Raw genomic sequence first — 10,470 nt, 5'->3', positions numbered from 1 at the left:
GGGGCCTAGCTTGCAATTTCCTGTTGAGCTTTAGATGACGGGTACTCCTTCCTCGCTCGACCGCGTCCTCTGCTCGGAGGGCAACCTCTACCACAACCAATTCCAATCCCACGGTGACCCCTGCTAGCCTGTTCCAAATGAGGGTTTTCATCTTTTGGTTTCAGAGGCAGAATACCGTTGAGTCTTGCAAACTGGATAAGATCCTCCTCCCTTCCAAGGTCGTCTGAATTCTCTCCCATAAACCGCCATTTGAGATAGCCAAGACCAACACCCGCAAAAACTCTGTGCCTATCCAGGTCCTTCCCTTTCAAGTCAAGCAGGAAAGGATAATACTTAATCAGTTCTCCATGAGCGTTGAAGAGGATTCTATCCCCTAGCCAAGGGGCCCCAGAATCATGAATTGCTTTGTTTAGAATTTCTTGGAGCTCTTGAGTGACTTCCTCCAGGAAGAGCTTCTTGGTGAGGGACCAGACTGTCTGCTTGGCGAGTTTTAGGTCAAGCAAGGAGGTAACAAACCTTGAGGAAATGTTGGTGTTGTCCCAAGGATATTCATCTCTGTTGAGGTGACCACTGCCCAAGATCATCTTCATAGCCAAAATGAGGGGAAAATCCGAGAAGAGGAGGAGACACTTGAGCCTTAAGTCTGTGATTTTCCTGAAAGAAACTTGGCGCGTAGACACCGAGAGAGAGAGATTGGAGTGTCTGCTCCAAAACAGCAAGTGGGTCTGGGATACACGCTCATGATGAAGCCAAAAGGAGGGTTGGACGCCATGAGGGGCGAAGCAGGGTGACCAGCAGAGAAAGAGAAGGACTCCAAGATAAAAAGCAAAGAGAAGGGAATGAACGCGGAATGCAGAAAACAAATGCAATGAAGAAAGATGGCACACTATTTAAAGCCGATTAATGAGGGTCGGGATTGCAATAAATATGCCGGTAAAGGTGGCGAAGGATGTTTGTCCTTGTCAAGCGAACTCACCCAGACGGGCCACGCAGACCTTAAATTGATTTGACAATATGTCAGCTATCTTGAGAGGAGGATCGGAGAAGGCATAGGTCATGACTACGGCTTAGATGACGTGCTTAACTGTGGGCTCACCCTCCCAAGAGAGGTAGGAAAAAATTTGAATTGATATGACCATTAAGCTTAGCCGCCAGAGTTAAGTTTAAAGTTAACCATGTAGAAAAATGAAAAGGGGCTACCGCAAGATCCTGAAGGGAATCTCGCATCTGGGTGAACCTCAGGGACCCTAGCATGTCAATGGCAATGGTCTGAATGAAAAACGGAAGGATACTCCTGATCCCAACCGTGGAGAAAAGATCCTTGAGCGGCTAATTTCGAAAGAGCATCTGCCTCTGAGTTTGCTTCTCTGTAGATATGCTTAGCTTCATAATTGTCGATCTTGTCCAAGCTTGCGACTATGCTTTCTAGAATTCCTTGCAGCCTCCAATTTGGAGTGATTTTCCTCTTGATGGCATTTATTGCAATCTTTGAGTCGCCCTCCACTAAGATGTTATTAAAACCATGGTTGATACAATCTCTTAGTCCAAGTTGTAGAGCTTTGAACTCGGCTATGTTGTTTGTGTCTGGAGGGATAGGCTTTGCCATTTTCCCAAGGATTGCTCCTGTGTGATCCCTGATTACATATCCTATGCCTGAAGGGCCCGGGTTGCCTCTCGAGGTGCCATCAAAATTTAGTTCTATCCAACCAGGCTTTGGAGGAGACCAGATAGCAGTCTTTCTCCTATTGTCTTTTTGCCCAAAAGAGGGGGGAATCCTGATCCCATGCCAGTTTTTCCTTATACTTTCATCCCAAGATGAGAAAACTTTCGGCGGACCCAAAGAGAAGGCTAACTTGCAGTTAACTGAATCCACAATAATCGATTCAACTAAGTTCAAGATTGATTCTATTCTTCTGGATTTGTTGTCAAAAAGTTTGCGATTCCTCTCCTTCCATATTTCCCAGATTAGACAAGAAGGGGACAATTCCAAGATAGAACTCAGGGTAGACTCCTTGGATGGGATAGGCCAGCTTTGAAACAAGGACTTGATGTCATTTGGGAGGGCTAAAACCAGGCCAAGTTTAGCACAGAGCCATCTCCAGCATTTGAACGCAAAGGGACAGGAAAGTAGTAGATGGTCCACTATCTCTGATTGAGCTTTGCACATGATGCACCTAGAGGGTCCTGCAAACCCCATTTTTGTGAATTTTTCTGTAGTTAAATTTTTTTTTTGATAAGCTAGCCATGCAAAGATCCTTGCCTCAGGGATAACTTCAGAGCTCCAGAACAACTTCTTAGGGAAATCCAATTGATCCTGAACAGCATTATTAACCAGTACTCTGTAACCATCTCTAGGATTGTAGAGCCCTGTTTTGGAGGAAGCCCAAATTAACGAGTCGTTCCCTCTTCTCAGATTAACATTTCTAGTTTTTAATAGTTTTTTGAGTTGATCTATATCTTCCCTTGCAGTAGGGACTGCTTCCAATGATTTCCATCTCCAATTTTGAGAGCCAGGTGAACCGTCAAAAACCATGTAATCTCTAACTCTGACACCCCAGTGGTGCTTAAGCCAGTTTTCTGTTGTTGGAATGTTGAGTGAATTAGCTATGGGAGGGTAGCCACCCCAGGAGTCTTCCCAAAAAAGACTTGAAGCTCCATCTCGGATATCCCATGAGATTTGTTCTGATATCAGGTTTCTGCATGAGATTAAAAAATTCCATGTTTTAGAGCCCTTGGGAAATGAGTTTGCTCAAAGAAGATTGGTTGGCTCTTGGTCTGGTAAGTATTTAGTGGCTAGCATTCTAGCCCATGTGATGTTAGGATTCTTGATGAACTTCCATACTAGTTTGGCCCCTACAACTTTATTTTGCAATTTGAGGTCCTCAAGGCCTAAACCCCCCAGGACTTTAGGCTTGATTATTTTTTCCCATGCAGTTAGAGCTATTCTGTGTTTCTCCTCTGAGTTTTGCCAAAAGAAATTCCTCATTTTCTTAATAAGAAAGGTGTTTGCACTTGCTGTGAGAGATAGGATAGATAGAAGATAGATGGGCAAGGCTGCTAATACTGCTTGGATCATAACAAGTTCTTATTTAAGATATAAAAATCTTGTTCCAATTCTTATTTTTTGAAATGTGAACTTTATTAGCAATCAAAATGTTGTTTATACACTATCTAAACTAAATACTAATTTTCAATATATTCCAATAACAAGACTAGATAATATATAATCCTTGTTCCAATACTCAATTTCCTTCTATTTCTCAATATGTCATTTTCAGTAGTCTTTGTATTTATTTCTATGATCCTTTGTATTCACCTTCCTTTGAAAGCCTGAAGCAACACATTAAAACAATAGAACAATAGGCAACACATTAAAACAATATGCAACACAAAGAACCCCTGTTCCTTGGCATTACCAAACAACTATACTACTTTTCCTCTCTTGATTACTGCAATATATGATGAAACCATAACTAAGGAGAAACTGTTTATATTCATATTACATATTTCAATTAAGGCCAATCTTGGCGAAAGGTATAAGCATAAACCATCTATATTACCATGGAGGTCAAAATTGATGAAACCATTGCTAAACACGGTGTTTTGTACATTTACATTGTAGATAGTGCTCTGGACCATTTCATTGTTGCCATTAAACAATTGTATATAGTATTTTGAACTATTTTATTGTCGTCATTTATTCTTTCAGCTTTCTATCATCTTGACGATGGAATATGAAATGTGATCCAAAACCATGATACAAATCAAAACTAAAACAATTGAATACATAAATATCTTGCATGAGCAATTATATAATCATTCAGACACAACAACTATGCCTCTTTCTGTACTCTACTTCCCAAATAGAATGGGGAAGCTTAAGCATTTATCTCCATAACAATCCAATATGCAGAAACGATAAAAGCCCAAAAGAACAATCAAACTCTATTATAACAATTGTCCATCTACATGAATTTTTCTCCCATAGAGAAGCATTCTACATGCTTAAAACATACTATGAAATCCCTTAATCTTTTACTTATGCTCCAAATTGAAAACTAACCCTAACAACAAAGCATAAATATACTACTTCCATAAGGAATCCATAAAATAATGAGGATATTAATGTTCCCTAGCCTTCAGGAACAGGTACAGTAGCATTCTTGCTTGGGGAGCCTGGCTGTTCTTTCTTCTTCTTTTTGGCTCTCATAAAACAAAAGCAAGAGCAGCAGGGTAACTGGAACAAGAACTTCATAGTAATGAATCACCCAAAACCCTTTCTAACCCTGTCAAAATTTATGAAAATTTTAGCAAATGTTAATATTTTTTGTTCTATGAATCAGTACCTAAAAGTCACCTTGTTTTGCTTTCTCTGTGTGCCTTGAAACTCCTCTTATCTTCTCAAGTTCACTGTCAAATGCAATAGCTAGAAAATTGAAAAGAAAGGTCTCAAGATGATGGATCATAGAATTTGATCCAAATTATTAGACATAAAAATATTTACACAATCAAATCCATAAAAAACAATAACTAGATTCGAAAAAATAAACTTCTAAGTTCAGAAAAAGGACTCAAAACCTCTAACTCCAGCTGCCTCTCATACAAGATCTGCAACTCGGCTCTTTTAAATACCCAAATGAGCTAAAAAAGAAAAATGCCCAGCTGAAAAAGAAATAGTACCATTTAGTTTATTCTTTCATTAACCTCTACAAAACTATCATTTGAATCACTTTGCTTCAAAGAAACCATTCTTTTCATATTCTCTGCAATCAGAATTCCTTTACTTTGGCATTTTATCTTAGGCTGGAGCTTTTTAGGACAAAGGCATGGATCCTATTCCAATGAAGATAACAACACTAGCTGCTAAGCCCCGTACATTCTACATGCTATTCCTCTGCAAATTGTTGTATATACGTCAATATAATTTGAGTTCATGTATATATTTCAATTGTATATACGTCAATATACTTTGATTTCATGTATATATTCCAATTCATGTCAGACAATGATGTTAAAAGTTGTCATGGAATCTGAGTAGATGAGCACTTTTGAGTGAAGCTATTGGTTAGTTTTTTTTGCAGGGTCACATCAATTTGAATGTTTACAGCTCAAAAGTCATTCGTTGCTTTGGAATCCAAGAAAAATATGATGATAGAGATGTGCTTAAGTATGAATTATAACCCAAGTTTATGAAGATTTCTCTGAATTACATTAACTAGAATCTAAGTTCTTGTAAATTTATCTGAGTGGATTACCACACTAAGCATAATTAACATGCATAATCAACTCATCCAAGGGATTGTTTGTCCTCCAAGGATGTTGGAGAACACATAATCCACACATCTTGTGATATGATGTGGAGCTCTTTATCAAATTTAATCAATTTTTCAACATGGGTTCATAGTTTAGTAATTAAGCGGCTCAAAAGATACCAAGATCTTTTTCCCTTGTAGTTTTAGAAAACAATGAGTAAAGTGATGTCCTACAATGACATGTAGGGCCTCAAGGCTCCTAGAATATTAATAGTTGTGTATAAAAAGTCAAGCTAAGCACATGGAAAGGTATCATTATCAAGGACATTTGTTGAGAAAAGGGATTGAAGATAGGACTAGATAAAAGGTGAAAAAAAAAAATTATAATTGAGTTACTTTTCTCAATAAAAAGTTATTGGGAGGATAGCTATCTTAATATATTTTTAAGAGTTCTTCAATATAAGTATACAAATTATGGGTCTATTTTTGTTTTCTATTAAAAATTGAAAACTATTATCATGATCTATATTTAATAAAAAAATTAACTTTAGATATTGATTATTTGGTTTAACAAGTTTACAAATTTATAAAAAAATATTATTAATAATTTATTTCATAATTTGGGGGTTTTCATTGAGTGTTGGTTAAATGGTGGTGGTGGTGTTGCTACAAAGTTCAAATTTCTATTGGGACATTGTGATCGCAGATTTGTGCCTTCGTCGATCTATGGTGCTTACGCATTTGACCCTAAGCTTTAATGAATGGGTATGGAGTCCCTCATTTGTGACCTCACCAATTACATTAAAAAAATTAGTAGATGCTTTAAAAAAAACTCATTTCACAATTTTCTAATAAATTAATATATATTTATAAAAAAATTATTAATTATTAAAATATATTTTAACACCATTGATTCAGTAATAAGAAATAACATAGATTGTTTACATAGGACAAGCTCACTTTTTAAGTGTGACTATGAGTTTCATCACTAATGACGATAGGTGGGTGGTGGACGAAAATAACCATTCCTTAAAAAAGTGTTCTTATAAGAGGAATTCAATTATTCCCGTGTACCAACCATGGTACAATACTTTTACTTTAACAATGAATTTTATTTTAAAAAACTACAAATTCTTGGTCCCATGATATTCTAAAACCAATCAAATTGTTCAACTTTATGTAGATAACTTAAAATTTTATGATAGACCATTTTTCCTTAATGTAATGTGGTAATATTATGTTTAATTATTGTAAAAAGTGAAATAGATTAATTTAATAATATGTATATATAATCTAAATAATTTAGAATAATAAATAATGTGAAATTTTGTGGGTTAATATTTTTCATATTTGTTGTAAGTAAATATACAAGTAAATAAAAACAAACATATTTATTTTTGTGATTAAAGAATGTAATAATATAAAATTATTAATGTATCACAATATGGAAAGAATAAGGATAGTATGTGATTCATAGTTGAAAAATTTGAACTCGGTAAAAACTAAGCAAGGTTCATAAATGTGACTCGACAAAAAACTCAGCAACTTCAAAAATTGTTTAAACTTCATTAGAAACGCACGTCTTTTCAAATTCAATGAGGAGATGCATTCAATGAGTCAATTATTGAGTACATAAAATAAACACGTTTATTGAGTCTAGTTATATTTGATTGATTTAAATGCAAATTGGGTACAAAATGACATCCTCATGTGAAAGGTTGATGTTTGATACTCTGAAACAAAATGAAAATAGCGAAGTGTCTTTGTAAAATTAAAAGTAAACACTATGTCAAAACATTTTGCATCTTCCTCTTACCGGTTCTAGTAAAAACTATGGGAGAGGTACCTCTAGTCCTACAAGTTCGTTGTGGTTGTGTCCCCTCGCTCGACATGACAAGTTGTGGCTTGACCTCCATTGTGGATGTAGATGTTGTTGGCACTAGCAATGACTCGTCAATGTCAACCCCCTCATCCTCCTTAATGTCATCCAATGTGAATCCAAATCCATCCCCCTCCTCCATTGCCTACCTCTCCAAATCATAGATCTCATTATTAGTAAACAATGGAGGTTGTTCCTGCACTATCCAATCACTGTAAGGATCTATATCATCCAAATAAATTGGATCACCTAAGGCTGATATTTCCTCTACCTTCCTTATGTGCAACCAAAGATTATATTGCACAAAGACAAGGTCATTGAGGCAATTCTAAGCCAATTTATTCCTCTTCTTCGTGCGGATGGCCTCAAACAACCTCCAATTGTGCTCATTGATGGATGTACTACAAGGTTGGCATAAGACACAAAGGGCAAATCTTTGCAAATTTCGAGCATTCCACCCCAATTTCTCCACCATGACTACAAAATAAAATATTGAAGAGTTAGAAAGAAAAGTCAAAACATATTTTATCAAATTATCAATGGTTGTAAACTTGTAAATTTAAAATTTGTAGTTTTTAAGATGCATGTGAAAGGCTCCAAGTATTATACTTGGCGTTTTAGTGGTTCTTCCACTCTCAGCCAAATCTGAAGAAAAAAGATTTCTCTTTGTTTCCATATAATCATCCAACTCATCCACAATGAGATCTTTCACCTCAACATCAAGCGTCAGACCCTAAATGCATGCAATGAGGCCCTCCATAACCTCTCCACTAGGATTTGAGAAGGAATCTAAGTAGAAAAAATGAGGGTTGAGAAACTATCCTACTGCATGGATGGGTTGGTGGAGTTGATTGTTCCACCTCCTATCAATAATTTCCCATATGGTATCAAATTTGATGTGGTCCCACTTGTAATAATTTTTTATAGACTATTTGGCCCTATCCATTGCCTCATTAAGATACCTCATTGGTGTTTTTCCCCCACCTACCAAGTGGAGAACTCTAACCAAGGGCTCCAATACCTACAATTTAGAAATACAAAAAGATTAAATTTAAACATTTATAAATAAAGACAAATTAAAAAGATTAAATATTCAATTTGAATTGAAATTTAACCTTTTGAAATTACCTTCACAATCTCTTAGCTCTTTCTGCAAATAGGTTGTCAAAGACTATGCATGCAACACTTTCTTCGTCGAGCTTCTTTGAATAAGTTGAGTTTAGCCCTACTTGACTCACAAACATTTATTTCAAAGTTGTCAATGAACTAAGAATGCTTTGTAACATTAAGAAAATTGTTGCAAACCTTGTGACGCTTAATCTTACCAACTATTTGCCTTGGATGTGATCTCTCATCAAGTGAAGAACTCGAGGGTGATTGTAGATATATTTTCTGATCCTCCTTACATCCTCTACAATTGGTGTCACCCAATCAAGTTTGCCTTTGTCTTTGAAAAGGTGGTCAAGGACATATGTTGCACAAGGTGTCCAAAATAGTGTGGTGTGTTTCTCTTGGAAAATTCTACCAGGCACCACATATGGTGTTACATCATTAGTTATTATTTGCACTACATTTCAATTCTCACCTCCATGACAACTTGCTCCAACATAAAAGCCAAATTTTCTAAATTTTCCACTTTCTTGGAGGCATCCATTGATTTCAAGAAAACAACATTATTTTTGCAAGTAACCAAAAAATTAACTATGGTGTGTTTTTCCCACCCATCAAAAAGAATAGTGCAACCACATTTTTCCAAGCATTTTTTTGCTCTTCCGCCACTTCTCTTGCCCTATCAGTTGCACTCACAAACAACCTACAAGCATGAATTGAAATGAAGTACACAATTTTGATTTTTAAAGAAAAATAACTTAAATTCAACATAAATTACTATAAATAAAATAACATAAATTTAGTGTAAACTTTAAAACTCAACATTAGTTATCAAAAAAATTAAATCAACTGAACCAACCTCCCACTCAAGTTTGTGCGAGAAGGCACCTTGTAGCCTTTTCTTGCAACTATCAATGCGATAACCAAACTATGCCAATAAGGATTATCCACCACATTGAAAGGGATGTTATAAAGGATTATCCGCTCTAGTCCTTAACAAGCATACTTCCAAGCAGTCTCTATATATAGCTCCTTTAGGACAAGTACCTACAAAAGATGGAGGCATCAACCCTAACAAGGTAGACCCTAAAGTTGAACCAGATGCAAAACCTTCTCTATTTGTCATTATATTAACCTACACATACAAAGTGAAAGCACAAGTTGTTAATATTTTAATAAAAACATTAACAAACTAGCTAAATTAGTTTAAATGATTATAGGGTAGTTGAAATCAGTAAAAATTAATTTAATCCAAGATTCTAAACATTTTCTTCACAAAAAAAGGATTGAAATTTTTAAAAAATGGTATAAGGTTTGAAAAAATTGTGGAAACAAACAAAAAATATTTTTAAAAGTCAAAAAATGGTGAAAAATCTTGTTCTTTGCAATCTAAATTTGATTTAGACTACTTGGCTAATTGCATTGATTCTTTTACTTAAACCTAGAAGCAACAGAACAATGCATAATGTTTAAAAGAAAAAGAAAAAGACAATCAAAAAACTTACTTGAAAATCCAATTTTTTGTTGAAATTCGCCCAAAAACCTCTTCAAATCTTCAATCATTGGTAAAAAAAAATTGCTCCAAATAGGTTGCAAACACATCCCAAGGCTTTTCCCTAGTTGGAGGAGTGCACAAAATGAAAAAACATAAAATGAAATTTGTTTTTTGACATCCCTAGATTTATGTTTTCACATTTGCGAGTTTTTCCCACAAACTCGCAAAGTTTTTGGGAAAACTCACCAAAAACTCACAAAGTTTTTGGCGAATAAATGGCACAAAAACTTGCCAAGGTGAAAAACTCGCGAGTTTTCTACGAGTCTTGCATCTTGATGTAAATCGTTTTAAAATTAAAATATTACATTCTCTTAGTACTACTTCAAGTCTAAGGATAAGAGCCAAGTTTGTAATTGTGAAAATGTCATGTACCTAAAGACGACTTAATATTGTGCACAATCTTATTTTTCACTTCATCCTATTTACTTATGGTACTTCAACCTTTTTTATATTTGAGGCTCAATGGTCTAAAAATGGCTTGGTAAGGTTCTCATTATTGAAAAAAAATAGAGGTGTAGAATACACTCCCTACCCCTAATCTATAAGGAGATATCTGCAAAAACTAAATAAATCATATAATTACAAGGAAATAAACATAAAAGTAATATGTCATAACAAGTGACTTACGTTAAAAAGAAAAAAAGAAAAAAAACCTATTGGAATTTTTCTCCCTG

At 35.3% G+C, this 10,470-nt stretch overlaps 1 long non-coding RNA gene across 3 annotated transcripts; it reads right to left on the bottom strand.

Annotated features, from left to right (window-relative positions):
* Positions 1-3,919: 3,919 nt before the first annotated feature.
* On the bottom strand, positions 3,920-5,262 carry LOC131050484 (uncharacterized). Of its 3 annotated transcripts, XR_009372491.1 has the most exons (3): positions 4,579-4,939; positions 4,358-4,426; positions 3,920-4,286 (listed from the first exon to the last, which is right to left on the bottom strand). It is a non-coding gene; the product is annotated as an uncharacterized LOC131050484 (long non-coding RNA). The 3 variants fall into 3 exon arrangements; XR_009372493.1 differs by having other exon boundaries at positions 3,920-4,426; positions 4,579-5,262; XR_009372492.1 differs by having other exon boundaries at positions 3,920-4,410; positions 4,579-5,262.
* Positions 5,263-10,470: the final 5,208 nt, after the last annotated feature.

Source organism: Cryptomeria japonica, chromosome 1 (genome assembly GCF_030272615.1).
Source record: "Cryptomeria japonica chromosome 1, Sugi_1.0, whole genome shotgun sequence".
Taxonomy (NCBI): Eukaryota; Viridiplantae; Streptophyta; class Pinopsida; order Cupressales; family Cupressaceae; genus Cryptomeria; species Cryptomeria japonica.
This window is presented reverse-complemented; position numbering and strand designations above follow the sequence as displayed.